Genomic DNA, 16,595 nt, shown 5'->3' with positions numbered 1-16,595 from the left:
TAAGAAAACCTAAATAAAATAGATCTCATCAAAATTTAAAAATTTAAAAATTTTCAATAAAGTGAAAAGACAATCAGCCCATAGAAAGGGAAAAAATATTTGCAAATCATATGTCTGATAAAGGACTTTATCTAGAATATAAAAAGAACTCCTACAACTCAACAATAAAAGACAATCCAATTTTTAAAATGGGCAAACTATCTGAATACACATTTCCCCACTTTTATAAAATCTTTACAAAATACTTTCACAGACCTTATCATCCCTTTTTATCCTCTTTGAGATCGATAAGGTAGTTACAGGTTTCCTAGTTTTATTCAAAAAGACAAAAGCCCAGAGAGGTTATATGAATTGTCCAAGACCACACAATCAGCCTATAGCAGAGTCAGCATCAGAGCTCACATTTGACACTTTCTTTTATTCTATTTTGCCTTCCTTTGGCTCAGAGGGAAAAAACTAATGCTCGGGTATCCCACAGGCAATCAAGTGAGAAAGTAGAAACTGTATTTTTTAAATGTATACAATTAAGTAAGCACATAATAAAGACATTCAACATTATTAGTCATTAAGGAAACACACATCAAAGCCACACAGGGATATCACTTCACACCCATTAGGATGGCTATTATCAAAAAACCAGAAAATAAAGTGTTGGTGAAGATGTGGAAAAACCGGAATCCTTGTGTACTGCTGGTAGGAATTTAAATGGTGCAGACCCGTGGAAAGCAGTTATGGCAAGTCCTCCAACTCAACACAGAAGCACCATATGATCTGGCTATTCCACTTCTGTGTACACATCTGAAAGATGTGAAAGCAAGGGCTGGAACAGGTTATTTGTATGCTGGCCATGTTCACAGCAACATTATTCACAACTGCCAAAAGGTAGAAGCAACCCAAACGTCCATCCCATGGAACAGATACAAAATATAGTGTATATACACAAGGGAATATTACTCAGCCTTTAAAAAGGCAGAAATTTTGACATGTACCACAACAGGATGAACCTTAAAGATGTTATGCTAAGTAAAATAAGCCAGTCACGAAAAGACAAATATTGAATGATTTCACTTATATGAGGTTTGTAGTCAAATTCAGAGCAGAAATAAAATGATGGTTGCCAGAGGCTGGGAGAGGGAGGAAATGGGGAGTTGGTGTTTAATGGGTATAGTTTCAGCTGGGGAAAATGAAAAAATCCTGGAGATGGATGGTGGTGGTGGTTGCAAAACAACATGAATATATTTATTGCCACAGAACTGTACACTTAAAAATGGTAAATTTTGTATTATGTATATTTTAACAATTATAATTTTAAAAATGGAATAACTGTCTTTTTTTTTTTTTTTTTTTGAGAGAGAGAGAGCACGTTTATATGAGCAGGGGAGAGGGAGAGAGAGAGAGACGAGCAGGGGGGAGAGGGAGAGAGAGAGAGAAACAGAGCATGAGCAGGGGAGGGGCTGGGAGAGAGGGAGACATAGAAATCTGAAGCAGGCTTCAGGCTCCGAGCTGTCAGCACAGAGCCCGACACAAGGCTCAAACTCACAAACTGCGAGATCATGACCTGAGGCCAAAGTCGGATGCTTTAGCCATTGAGCCACCCAGGAACAGAGAGAGAGAGAGAGAGAGAGAGAGAGAGAGAGAATCTTTTTTTTTTTTTTTTTTTTTAACGTTTACTTATTATTGAGAGACAGAGAGACACAGAGGAAGGGGCAGAGAGAGGGGGGAGACACAGAATCTGAAGTAGGCTCCAGGCTATGAGCTATCAGCACAGAGCTCGACGTGGGGCTTGAACTCACAAACTGTGAGATCAAGACCTGAGCCAAAGTTGGCCGCTTAACCGACTGAGCCACCCAGGCGCCCCGAGAGAGAGAGAATCTTAAGCAGGCTCCACGCTGAGCCCCGACATGAGGCTTGATCCCATGACACTGGGATCGTGACCTGAGCCGAAATCAAGAGTTGAACATTCAATGAACTGAACCATCCAGGTGCCCCAAAATGAGCCCGTTTTAAATTAAACTTTGATTAAAGGAAAACCTTCCTTCCTAGTTCCTCACCCTCTTGAAATGTCTGGTATAGCCATTTTCCAGCTCCTGGCATTGACAACGTAAGGAAGAACAGATTAAAGTTATCAGTGAACCAACAACTGTCCTATGACCCTGGCATATTTGGAGCAAAAAAGCAACCTATGCAGGCTTGTAGTTACTCTTTCACTTCATGGTCTGATTCTCAAGGCCAAAAACGATCTTCGACTCTTGTCTGTGTGAAATTCTGAGTTAAAGGAAGGAACAACAAAGCCTCTCTTCAGTCATCTGCTTATGACTTGGGCCCTCCAGGAAACAGAGCTGACTCTTAGTTCTCAAAGGCTAAAACTTACCTTATATCAAAATGTAAGCCAGTGGCAAAACACTAATTCCAATATTTAAGTTCCATGTCCACGGGACTTTAACATTCTCACAGGGAGGGTCCTGCTCATGTTGGTAATTCTGAAAGGCAGAAATGCCTGTTCTTTTATGTTAAGTTTAACCCAAGGGCTAGAAAGGACGTAGACTGAATTCTGAGATGAGTTCTTGGGGGGTGGGGGACAACCCTTCCATACTCTTGAGCATTGAGGGCCTAGTATCAATACATCAGACAGATGATGTTAGTACTTTCTATTGGGTTCATCAAGATCCCCCAAAAGAACACAGCCGTGTCCCCACCTAGTCAGGAGTAGCTAGTCGTTCAGAAGGTTTTGTTCTCTTGACTCCTAGATGCTATGGAAGTGATCAGACCCAACTCTGATGGCCATCTCGAGATATTCTTTATATGCTGTTCCTAGAGTGAGAAGGCAAATCACTACAGATCTCTGCCTATACGAAATTTAACTCTAAGGTAGTAAGACATGTTTTTAAAAAATCAAAAATGAGTATTGGCGTAATCAGGCTATACTTGGTAGTTACACCTCATACTGAGGTGGTGAAATACTCTTTCCCCTAACTTGCAAGCCCAGATCTCACTGGAGTGTGGAGGAGGATTTTTTTTTTTTTTTTTAATATCCATAACCCAGCTGTGACACTTCCTTCCATCTCTACCTGTACATCTGTTTCCTACAGAGTGCTGCTGCCTCAAGTGAGATGCGTGAGGCTTCTGTAGATGCTGGGGAACAAGATGGAACAAAAATGCTTCACACCTGGCTCCCAAATTACAGGAACGCTGGACTGGGGCCAACATAAGCTGGCACAGCACCAGCTGAAATGGACATCAATTAAGAAGCCTGTCATCTTTCAAGACTGCAGGGTCTTTTTTCACTCTGCGATCCGCACTGCTCTACAAACCAGCCGCGGCACCACTGGTAGAGTTTTCCAGATGGGATCATTTCCCTTAGATTCCACACTTGCAGATTTATTGCAGAACTTGTTTTTAACCCCTCCCTTTGTTTTTAAAGCCTGAACTATTATTCTACAGTACAATTTTATCTTTAATTGAATTTATTTGTCCTTAGTAAAGTGAGAAATTTGTACCTATGTGAGCAGAAACAGTTGTAAGCCTGACTAAAAGATGTTTTGTTTACAAAAAGACATTTGAATAAATGTATTTGAATAAATAACTGAGATTAGTGACGGGTCAGAAATTCTTCTCTCTCTATACATCACTCCACTTGGGGTCAAAAGCCACAAAGCCTTGACCAGACTACATTATCCTGGAGAACTGGACAGACCTCTAGAGCTAAAGCAGGCTTTCTCGGACCATCACATGCAGTGTGACCCATGTCATGTGCAGAAAGGAAAGAAACTCTGCTAGCGTCTAGTCAGTGGCAAATGCTCTTTAAGAAAAATAAAGACTTTAAGAGTGTCAGCAATTAGGGGCCACCTGACTGGTTCAGTCAGTGGAACAGGCGACTCTTGATCTCGGGGCTGTGGGTTCGAGCCCCACGGTGGGTGTGGAGATTACTTAAAAATAAAATCTTAAAAAAAAAAAAAGTGTCAGCAATTAAAAAGTGGCAAGAGTCTGGGAGCAAGCCCAGCCGATCAGGATGATCACAGAAGTGCAGCTCGCCTTTGCCAACGTGCTGGGTGTGTTGCTCATCCTGCTGGCTGTTCTCTTATCACTACGTGGCTGTCAACAATCCCAAGAAATAGGAATGAAAGTGGCTTCTCTGCCCTGGGGCTCCAGGAAGTAGTCTGAGGCAAGATGGAGGGTGGGAGGGGCCTTCACACTTCACTTCATCCCTCCACCCATCACAATATACAAAGCAGCTATAACTGGATCTTTCCAAACAACCTGCATTTCCTCAAAGTCTTCCTGAACCCTACAGAACAAGAAGCTGCCGCCAAGTAAGGTCCTGTATAGAGGCTTTCTTTTCTACTCCCTCTCTGCAGTATAAAAATATAGATATACTTTTTCCAAAAGGGACGAGATTACAAATACTACCTTTTCTTGTCTTTTGTCCAATGGGGCATGACATATCTCCTCCCCTGTACCTAAGTGAGCTGCCTTGTGGAAAGAATTCCATGCAACATGAAAGAGTCCCATGATAAATAAATATCTCGTCCACATTTAATGCATGTTCTAAGAACTGAATTCCACTGCCTCAGGGGGCTGCCTGTTGCTGCCAATTTGCTTCTCATGGCAGAACCCTGTGTGGCAGAGCCCTGACTAGGCTCTGCCGATGCTTGTTTGGAAAAGAGTCCAGCTGGAGATGAAAGAAGCTCTTCAAAGTGGGTGACTCCTCGGAGGCTATCACTTTAGGGCTTGGGAATGATTACTTATCAAAACCGCCTTCAGTCTGGAATACATTCTGGGCAAGCAGCTGGTCTGCCCTCTTGGGCGTTCCACTGGAGTGTGCAGAGCTGGATTTGGAGTGATGGCAGAAACTGAAGAACCCAGTTGAAGGCAAGAGCCCCAAATCCACATCGTAGGTAGGGACAGGAGAGAGAGAAGGGATTTTAAAAAGCTTCAGACATCTGTCTGCACAATTCCATCTTGGCCCACCCGTCTCCCCCTTCTTTTATTTTAAATAAACAGCTTCAAAAGGGGTGGTCCTCACATCTTTCTGCTGACTAAGGTCTCGATTTCCTTACTTTCCTCTACCAAGAGAGCCTGAAACCTCTAGCTCTCAGCATTTAATCAGTCAAAACCTAGTCTCTAAGTGAAAAGACAAGCTAGACCAAGAGAATATTTATGACACATATATAGCAGATGAAGGACTTGCATCCAGATTATATAAAGACCTCTCAAAATTCAGTCAGAAAACAAACAATACAATTTAAAAATAGGCAAAAGATCTGAAGATACTTTACCAAAGATATACAGAGGGCAAATAAACACACGAAGAGATGCTCAACATCATTAGCCATGAGAGAGATGCAAATTAAAACCACAATGAGATATCTAGTAGAATGACTTAAACACATACACACACACATAAAATGTGGAATCAAGTGCTGGCAAGGCTGTGGACGAACTGGAATTCTCATACACGCCTGGTGGGAATGTGAAATGGTACAGCCACCTTGGAAAAGTTTGGCAGTTTGTAACAAAATTAAACATACACTTACCAACTGACGCACACATTCATTCCTAGCTATTTACCCAAGTGCAATGAAAACTTAAGTTCCCATAAAAACCTATACATGAATGTTTGTAGTAGTTCATTCATAATCGCCTAAACTGCAAACAACCCAAATGTTCATCAACTGGTGAATGGATAAGCAAATTGTGGTCTATTCATATAATGGAATACTACTCTGAAACAAAAAAGAACGGATTACTGATCTAGGCAACAGCATGGATGAATCTCATATGCATTATGCTAAGTGAATGAAGCCTCGAAAGCTAACTACTATCTGGTTTAATGTATATGACATTCTGGAAAAGGCAAAGTCGTCCCTATGACAGAAAAAAAGATCAGAGGTGACTAGGGGTGAAGGGGTTGGTTGCATGAGGGTTTTTTTTTTTTTAAATTTTTTTTTTTCAACGTTTATTTATCCTTGGGACAGAGAGAGACAGAGCATGAACGGGGGAGGGGCAGAGAGAGAGGGAGACACAGAATCGGAAACAGGCTCCAGGCTCTGAGCCATCAGCCCAGAGCCCGACGCGGGGCTCGAACTCACGGACCACGAGATCGTGACCTAGCTGAAGTGGGACGCTTAACCGACTGCGCCACCCAGGCGCCCCTCATGAGGGGGTTTTTGTGGATGACAGAAATGCTCTGTATCTTAATTGTGGTGACAGTCACATGACTGTATGTCAGAAACTGTGTAACAAAGAATCGATTCCAAAAAAATGTTTTTAATGTTTATTTGTTTTTGAAGCGGGGGGGAGGGTTGGGGCAGAAAGAGAGGGAGACACAGAATCCAAAACAAGCTCCAGGCTCTGAGCTGTCAGCACAGAGCCCGACACGGGGCTCGGGCTCACGAACTGTGAGATCATGACCTGACCTGAGCCGAAGTCAGATTCTTAACTAACCGAGCCACCCAGGCGCCCCACAAAGAGTGGATTTTAATGTGTGTAAACAAACATATTTGGGTCTCTGGGGATGGGAATGAACTAGGGACACATCGCCGCACTCTGTGATCGGGGACAACTGGGAACGCATGTAGTTAAAGTGTGACAGGGCTGGACACAGAGCCCATTTTCACCCTGAAATTAGAGGCGACATTAAAACAGACCCAGATTTCTGTTGGCATAAAAAGAACTTTATATACTCTTTGTCCCCAACACTTTTCATTGTTGCTGGGACAATGCAATCTTCTTTAACGCAGATAAAAAGATACCAAGTCCCGGCCTGGTTTTCCTCCTCCCCTTTCATTTCCTGTTTCATTTGGGCAGAGATCTCTGTTTCTACAGAGGGCAAAGTAGATTCAAGTTTAAAGGTTGTGGGAGAAAGCAGAGATCTAGGCTAACTGGAGGCCTCTTGGTCTGATCAGGTTAAGGGGCACAGAACCTAACAAAAAACTAAATCCTGAAACATTTTTTAAAAATAATAAACACCTGTCAAGCTCTAATTAAAAGTATTCTCCACGAAATCTCTGTTGTGTTGTCATTGAGTGAGGTCAAAATACAAAGTATACCTGTAATAATAAAGCTTCCTTTCATATCATTATCTAATAGTGAAATGATGGGGATGGGCACCTCCAAAGGGGCAATATTTTCAAAGGAAAATTATACCTCTTATAATGTGGTCACAGGTCCACAGGGAGCGAGAAGGTTGAGTAGCTAAAGATGTGTGTTCCATCAGTACCTGGAGAGCCGTGAAAGCAGTCAGCTTGGAAAAGAGAGCACATTCCTGCTCTTGTCTTAGTAGCTTGTCTTCCCACCTCTGCTTCACAGCTTAATCCTTAGTACTACTTCTTGGGTGCTTCAAGTGAGAGGAAGGAAAGGGTACTTGGAAACTATAACTGAACTAGAAACTCTTAGCTCCCGCCTCCGAGGAGCCCAAGCATGTAAGGATAGGCACACATACAAATGCAGAGAAGGAGCTTTTTCATTTAAATGGAGGAAGCTGCCATGTCCACCTCTATAAGCAAAAATATTAATCATCCACCGTCTGGTTTTAATCCACACACTCCTGATCCTGCATCTGAATGTATTGTTATCAGGGGAAGAAGCATTTCTGCTCAATCTTATTCACCAGCCAAAAACCTGAAAATGTGAAAACCACATTGGTAAAGTGCCTTCTTGGGGACCCAGAAAACTCTGAGCTGCTGCTTTTTTTATTGTTTTCTTTCTTTTTTTCTTTCTTTTAAAATGATGAACAAATGTGAATTTCAGAGGGTCTGGAGGGGGAAAAAAGAAACAGCTCAAGTTACAGGGCCCTCGTATCTTGGAGTGACACTATCCTCAGGGAAATTAGTACTTTCTCTTCTCTATTTCCCAAAGGGGATCCAGCCACACAACCTGATTGATATCAGCCCTTCAGAGACAAGCTTGGGCATCCAGGTGCATCCCTTACGGAGCATTTACAAATGAAATGGCAAGCCCAAACGTAAGCCTTTGCCTCTGGTCTCCGTTCTTCTGGTTTGTGCTTTGCTAGAACTAAAATCAGGGACTAAAAACGCCATCTGAATGAGTCCAAGCACATTTGTCCCACCGTCTGTGCTGGAGACCCTTCCCTCTCCTGAGGGTCACCCTAGAAAGGGTCTCCAAGCCCGTATGTGGGCTTGAGTGTCTTCAAAGCCATTAGTCACCACCCTTGCAGCCTTGCTCCAAACTGCGAAAGGGGCCACCCGTGACACAAAAACTCTGGCAAGATTAGAGGATAGCAAGAGCAGAAGAAACCACAATACGCCTGAGACTCCCAGGAGAACAATGACTAGTGCTGGTGGGGAACAGACTGACAGACAGAGCAGACAGACTCTAACCAGGCCTCGCTCTGTTTTCGATGCAACACAAATGTTTTCCATTAGAAGTTCCCTGCCCCACAAACACTCATACATGCGGCTATGAAATCCACATACTTAACTTCTGCTTTTTTGGCACTCAGACCCAACTACCTCTCCTGTTCCCCTGGAACAGAGCAAAATTGAGAGAAAAGAGTAGTACCCCCAGCACAAAGGTAAGGGGAACAGAATCAGAATCAGAAGCATGCTTACTAAGTAAGTACTATCTAACACGAGTATGATCGAGCAAGCTAGAGGGAAGGAGGGAGAAAACAAGGACGTTTCCTTGGCCAAGAGAGAAATAAGTACTGTAAGGCTCCGGCTCTTACTGGTTGGCTCCTATGCTTTCAGCTTAAAGTTTGGCTTTACTTTCTAGTAAGTCTGCAGCTGAGCTCCATCAGGAGGTGTCGGTCGCCATTAAAGCAAAACAGGCAAAAACCTCAGAAAACTCATTACAAAATGTGCAAAATTCCAGTACTGAAAAACGAATGCTGGCTGATCAGGAACCCATATTTCAAACACTCAGAACCAGCTGAGTATTGCAACTGTGAGAAGAAGCTGAACCAGAAATCTTTAAACCATCAGCAACCGTCTGTAGAACCTGGCCCAGGTTCATTTCTAATCAGTCACAGAGGTAGGGACATGTGGATGTACGGCTAATGCATCTCTTCCTTAGAAAAAAGAAGAAAACTACAAATAAGAATTCAAAGCAACAATTAAAGAAAAAAAGAACGAACACTGAAAAGAAGGGAAAAAGTGAATTTTTAAAATGGCATGTAAGAAACAAAAGGAAATCCCCTATTCAGGCAGCTCTGGAGTTCCCTAATTGCACAAGAGCAAAGGACACCCCCCCAATGTGGACGCCTTATTAAGCAATTGCTCAGCCTTCACTCATTGTGCAATTCCAACCCTCCAAAGCTTTTTGCTGCACATATGCAAACCACGTTTTCCACTGCACTCTAGAATTAAGAACAGTTTCTCATTTTTCTCTTCCTCACTTTAGGGGGTCTATGTGCACAAGGAAAAAAAAAATATCTATTGCTAGATAAGCATTCACTACAAATGAGGTTTTACATTATTTCATCTGGTTGTTTCTGAGTTTACTGGGAGTTAGGAAACATTTGGATTTACTCTTGGACAGCTAAAGATTCATTTTTTCCTGTCACTGACAATAATGATATCACAAAAAATTGTCCATGAAAACATTAGACCTTCAAAATCCTTTGTTCCAAATGGTTGCCATTCTGGAATATTTGGAGTACTTAAAAGTAGCAGTCCCTACTTTACAGCCAAAATTCCAACAGCAGCCTGGGTATATCAAAGTGTATTTTATTAACTACAAACCTTTCTTTTGAGAGAAATCTTGTTAAGCGATCAGCAAGAACAATAACAGGTGTATACAAAGATGAGGAAAGCATGACAAGAAAACCCAGAGGTCATGCAGGAAAAGACAGATTTGACTTCATAAAGATTTTAAGCTGTACACTGTAAAAAATATAAAGAAGATTATAAAACAAGCTACAAACCGGGAGATAATATTTGCAACATATAAAATAAAATATAACTATCTACAGTGTATAAGAACTTTGCATATCAATCACAAATAACAATATAAAAACGAGCAGGGCCATAAATATGCAAGTCAGAATGGAAAAATATAAACAGACAGTAAATATACAGAAAGATCCTTTATTCCACTAGTAAACAAATGCAAGCTAAAGTGAGATGCACTTTTTAACCCAGAAAATCAGCAGAAATTAAAAATATTGCTGTAATATTTACAAATACACAGTATTTGTAAAAGTATGAAAAAACAGACACTTGTATACTGCTAATGGGAGTGTAAATTGGTATGATCATTTTGGGGGCACTTTGGCAGTATTTGTAAAAACAGTAAAATTTACATATCTTTTGACAAAGCAATTTCACTTGTAGGAATCTATTCTAAAAGAACAGTCTTATAAACATACAAGGATTTAAGTATGAAGAAGTTCATTTTAGCACTGTATGTGATGACAAAAAAGGGACATAACTCAGTTATCACCTAAAAGACAGATGGTGGGAATGTATACTGGTGCAGCCAATAGGGAAACCACTATGGAGGTTCCTCGAACAATTAAAAATAGAACTACCCTACGATCCAGCAATTTCACTTCTGGGTGTTTATCTGAAGAAAATGAAAACACCAATCTGATGAAATGTAAGCACTCCTATGTGCACTGCAGCATTATTTCCAACAGCTAAGATATGGAAACAACCTAAGTGTCCATCGATACAGAAATGGATAAAGAAGATGTGATGTATGTATACCATGGATTACCATCCAGCCATAAGTAATGAAATCCTGCTATAGTGAAATGAGTCAGAGAAAGACAAATACTGGGTGATTTCACTTATATGGGTAATCTAAAAAACAAAACAAATGAACAATCAAAACAGAAACCAACTCAAAGATACAGGAAACAAACTGCTGGTTACCAGAGAGGTGAGGGGTTGAGGAGGGAGGCGGACGAAACAGGTAAATGGGATTAAGAGGTACAAACTTCCAGTTATAAAATAAGTAAGTCACAGGGATGAAAAGTACAGCGTAGGGCATATAGTCAATAATATTGTAATAACTGTGTGGTGAAAAATGAACTAGACTTATCATGGGATTTCACAATGTATAAAAATATCAAATCACTTTGATGTACACCTGAAACTAACAGAACACTGTATGTCAATTATACTTCAATAAAATAAGATGTATAAATTGTATCTACACAATGGAACATGATGCAACTTGAAAAAGAATGTAGATTTATACACCGTGATTCAGAAGCAGTTACAAGGTATGAATATTAAGCAAAAAAAGAGTAATGTATCACAACATGCATTTGTATGAGAAAAGTTAATATTCTGTGTATGTATGTTCGCAAGAATGGTTACCACACCGTTATTAGCAATCGTTTCTGGAAGGGAAAGAGGGGCTGGTAGTCTCATTTTCTACAGTTCTATATGATTTTAATATTATTTCAGAGAGCATGGATTACTTCTGTAATTAACAAGTAAGGACAGTCTGCCTTCTGTTTCTCAGCATGAGATGAAGTAGGTGGTACTGGACTAGTCCTCCCACCATAAACAACTATAAAATATCTGAGGCAGCTGTTTGTAGGCAGTGAACAACAGGCAGTGCAAAACTGTGAACCCTAAAACACCAAACCCATGGAGAAAGAGTTCAGATCTGTGGTTATCAGAGGTAGGGGTAGGGAGAGGGTGACTAGAGGGAGGTGGCCAAAAGGTACCAACTTCCAGTTATAAGACAAGTAGTAGGGATATAACGTACAGCACAATGACTACAGCTAACACTGCCGTATGATACATCACAAGGAGAAATTTTTCTTCTTTGCTTTTCATTGTGTCTGTAGGAGAGCATGGATATTAACTAAACTCACTGTGGTAATCATTTAAAAATATACACAAACCAAACCATCGTGCTGCATACCTTAAACATGTACAATGATGTACGTCAATTAGTTCTCAATAAACTGGGAGAAAAAACACTAGAAATATTTTTTTATGATTAAAGTCTGTTCCCCTTTCATGAGGGGGAAAAAAAAGGCTGTGACCTCTGAGAGAAGAAAAACTCACAAAATGAACTCTTGATCACTTAGTCCTCTGCTTGGGAATAATTTTCCAAACATGATACAGAAAGCTGAATCCCAAGGAAATTATGGTGGTCCTGTTGAGTTGAGGAGGCAGAGGCAGAATTTGAGGTAGCTGAAGGGGCCGGAATCAGCAAGTAGGGAAATGGACAGGAAGAAGTTATACAAAGAAAGAGCATGAAACACATGTGAGAATCTTCAGCGAATAATGGGGTGAAGTCTGGACTGTACCTATGCAGCCAAGACCACCAGGGGCTGACCAGAAGGCAGCTGCTACAGGGTTGAGAGTGGTACAGAAAGATGTTAGAGATCCAACAGTGTAGAAATAGCACTGCCTTAGGACGGAGGAGTTGGGAGTTCCAAAACTGCCAGAGTAGAGAGGTTTTAGCACCTTGTTAACATGCCCTGGCAACCAGCTGAATCTCCAGAGAGGCCACACCCTAGAGTGGGAGCTAATCTAAATTTGCATTAATTAGATCCTAAAACCCAGACTAAAACAAAATCTGCAGGGAAGACAGGGCTTGGAGGTTGACTATCACCACATTGCTGGGGCTTGGGGACATCCTAGGTTCCTAAGTAGCTGCCCTAATAGTATGTAAAAAAACCAAGCATACAGAAGTTCAAGATGATCAAGCAATGATGTAATTGCCTTTTTAAGGAAAAACAAACAAACAAACAAAAACCCTCCCGCCCAAAAAACCAATACTCTCCAGAAGAAGGTAACAAGATCCAGAATCTAACAAATTAGCCAGTGCCAATGACTATAAACAAAACCCACTAGACACAAAGAAACAGGTAAATGCAATCTACATTCAACAGAAATTGAATGTGAGATGGCCTACATGTTGGAATTGATAGGCAAAGACTAAAACAGCTATTATAAACAAGTCCAAAGTATTAATAAGATGTTCAAAGAATTAAAGGGAAATATGGCCTTAATGAGTAAACCAATAGAAAATGTCAGCCAAGAAAATTATCAAAAAGAACCAAGTAGAAATTCTTAAACTGAAAAGTAGTGAAATAAAGAGTTCACTCGATAAGTTTTACATTATATTGAAAATGGAAAAGAAACAGTCCATTAACTTAAAAAGACAGATCAATAGAAACTAAGTAATTGGAAGACTAGAGAGAAAAAACACTAAAGATAAATAGAGCCTCCAGGTCATGATCTCCCGGTTCATGGGTTTCAGAGCCACAGAGGGCTCTGTGGTGACAACTCAGAGCCTGGAGCCTGCTTCGGATTCTGTGTCTCCCTCTCTCTCTGCCCCTCCGTCTCTCACGCTCTGTCTCTCTCTCTCTCAAAAATAAACATTAAAAATTTAAGGGGCCCCTGGGTGGCTCAGTCAGTTAAGTGTCCAACGTCAGCTCAGGTCATGATCTCGTGGTCCATGGGTTCAAGTCCCGCGTTGGTCTCTGTGCTGACAGCTCAGAGCCTGGAGCCCGCTTCGGATTCTGTCTCCCTCTCTCTCTGCCCTCTCCCACTAGCGCGCTCTCTCTCTCAAAAATAAACATTTTTTGAAATTAAAAAAAAGATAGAGCCTCACAAATGTGTGAGACTATCTAAACATTTCTAACATATACATAATAGGAATTCCAGAAAGAGAAGACAGGGTAAGTAGGGCAGAAAAAAGAATAATGACTGGAAGATACCCTGAATTTGATGAAAAACACCAACTTACAGATCCAAAAAGGTCACTGAACATTAAGCAGGATTCATGTAAAAAGAACTACACCTGTGCACATCTCAACCAAACTTCTGAAAACCAAAGATAAAAAGAAAATATTCAAAGCAGCCTCCCCCCACAAGATACATTATACAAAGAGGCATATGAATGCAGATTTCTCACGAGAAAACAGTGGGTGCCAGGTAATAAGAGAACCACATTTCAAAGATGCTGAAAGAAAAAAACTTCAATCCAGAATTCTATATCCAGTTTTTTAAAAAATCCTTCAGAACCAAAGATAAAAAAGAGAGAGAGAGAGAGAGAGAGGCATTTTTAGCTAAACAAAAGCTACTGGAATTTGTCACCAGCCACCTGCTTGTGTCCTATAGGCTCAAGAGAAATAATTATCAGCTGGAAACTTGGATCTACTGAAAAGAATGAAGAGCACCAGTAAGTAAGTAGATAAATAGAAAAGTCTGTATTTTCTTTTTGTTTGTAATTTACTTAAAAGAAAACTATTTAAGTAAAAATAATAACAGGGTATGGTAGGATTCATACCATATGAAAAGTCAAACAGAAGACAATCACACTAACCAAGAGGGAATGGGTAAATGGAATTATACTGTTTAAAGATTGCTACATTTGTTTTTGTTTTTTTAATTTTTTAATGTTTATTTATTTTAGAGAGAGAGAGTGCACAAGCAGGGGAGGGACAGAGAGAGAAGGAGACACAGAATCCAAAGCAGGCTCCAGGTTCTGAGCTGTCAGCACAGAGCCCAATGCAGGGTGCGAACCCACGAACTGTGAGATCGTGCCCTGGGCTGAAGTCAGATGCTCAACCAACTGAGCCACCCAGCCGCCCCAAGATTGTTACATTTGTAAAGTGCAAAGCAGGAAACAAGAAGAACAGGTGTGTAGGTGTGAAGTGTAAAAAGGTACAATACTGTGCTTGTTTCCACAGCACATGTACTAATACTGGAACGAAACAGAGAAGATCGGCATGGCCCCTGCGCAAGGATTACACACGATTCGTGAAGCGTTCCATATTTTTATATTTCCATACCCACTTCTCCCCATGTGTCTCCTCCCCAAACATCTCCATGAATCTCCCCTGCACCCCCTGCCTTATTGCTACCCATCATGCAACCTTACAGTTGCCATTTTACTGCCTTTTTAAAAATATTCAACAGAAACCAGGTGCCTTCAGAGGCTCTCTGATAAAGCAGAGCCTGGAGCCTGCTTCAGATTCTGTGTCTCCCTCTCTCTCTTCCCCCCACTCGTGCACTGTCTCTCTCGCTTTCTCGCTTTCAAAAATAAATAAACATTAAAATTAAAACAAAAACAAAACAAAAAACAGAAAAGGTGATAATCCTTAAAGGAAAATCTTAAAAAACTGAATTTTATCAAAATTAAAAACATTTGCTTTCCAAGATTCTGTCTTAAAAAAAAAAAAAAAAAGCTAGCCATACACAGGGAAAAAAATATTCACAGGACACCTATCTGACAAGGACTTGTGCACAGAATACACAAGGAACTTTTACCACTCTCTAAGAAAACATCAATATCCCAAATTTTAAAAATGGGCTATAGATTTGGCCATTTCTCAAATGAGGATGAAGTACTAACAAACCACATGAAAAGATGCTCATCATTAATTACACAAATGCCAACAAAACTACCATAAGACCCTGTCACACTTTACTAGAATGGCTAAAACTCTAAAGACCAGAAATACCAAATGTTGGCAAGGATCTGAAACAACTGGAATTCTCAGGCATGGCTAGTGAGAGTATAACGTGGTACAATCACTTTGGAAAACAGTTTGGTAGTTTCCTTGAAGTTTACAATATACTTAATCATTTGACTGAGCAATTCTACTTCTAGCTATTTGCCCCCAGAGAAATGAAAACATTATGTCCACAAAAAGACTTGTACATTTGTTCACAGCATCTTTATTCATAACAGCCAAAAAATAAAAACCCAAATGTGTCTGAGCCCAAAGTGAATGAATAAACAGAATGTGATATATCCATATAATGGAATACTACTCCTCAATAAAGGGAATGAATTGCTAGAAGAACACAACATGGATGAATCTCATAGATATGCTGAGTGAAAGAACAAAGACATAAAAGCATATACTTTATGATTCCACTTATATGAAATTCTAAAATAGGCAAAACTAATCTTTAATAAGAATAATTAGATCAGTGGTTGCCTAGGATGGGGAGTTGGACTGAGGAGATTAACTGTAAAGGGGCACTTAAGGAACATTTTGGGGGATGGAGACATTCTGTATTTTGATTGGGGTGGTCATTACACAGGGATATATATACTATCAATACATTCGAATGTATGATTTTATTGTATGTAAATTATACATAAACAAGTTGACTAATAAAAGTAAAAGTATTACCAATAAAGATTACTTTTTTCAGATATCTAAAATTATGAAGTAAAAACAATATTCTTTTACATATATGAGAAGTACATTAAAGAAAATGAAGGGTGGGGCAGGAAGTATAGAGGCAGAAGTTTATGTCAATAGCAAAGTCCTCTCTCTAGGTATCATACTTTTTCTTCTTACCCGTTTCAAAGTTATTTTTTTTTTTAATTTTTTTTTTTTCCCAGCGTTTTTATTTATTTTGGGGACAGAGAGAGACAGAGCATGAACGGGGGAGGGGCAGAGAGAGAAGGAGACACAGAATCGGAAACAGGCTCCAGGCTCCGAGCCATCAGCCCAGAGCCTGACGCGGGGCTCGAACTCCCGGACCGCGAGATCGTGACCTGGCTGAAGTCGGACGCCTAACCGACTGCGCCACCCAGGCGCCCCTCAAAGTTATTTTTTATTATGGCCCATATTCATTAAGTCTTGAGCCAAAGATGGTTTATATGTATGCATATAGATAGGTAGGCAAACTTCCATTGCT

At 40.4% G+C, this 16,595-nt stretch overlaps 1 protein-coding gene and 1 non-coding gene across 3 annotated transcripts in view; one reads left to right on the top strand and one right to left on the bottom strand.

The window, feature by feature from the left end:
• The window catches only part of SMG6 (SMG6 nonsense mediated mRNA decay factor), a 228,616-nt gene that overhangs the window by 82,293 nt on the left and 129,728 nt on the right, over positions 1-16,595 (bottom strand). The window lies entirely within an intron of this gene.
• On the top strand, positions 14,611-14,716 carry LOC122486187. Its single transcript, XR_006298044.1, has one exon. It is a non-coding gene; the product is annotated as a U6 spliceosomal RNA (small nuclear RNA).

Source organism: Prionailurus bengalensis, chromosome E1 (genome assembly GCF_016509475.1).
Source record: "Prionailurus bengalensis isolate Pbe53 chromosome E1, Fcat_Pben_1.1_paternal_pri, whole genome shotgun sequence".
NCBI classification, from domain to species: domain Eukaryota; kingdom Metazoa; phylum Chordata; class Mammalia; order Carnivora; family Felidae; genus Prionailurus; species Prionailurus bengalensis.
The sequence above is the reverse complement of the archived record's forward strand: the minus strand, read 5'-3'. Positions and strand labels throughout refer to the sequence as shown.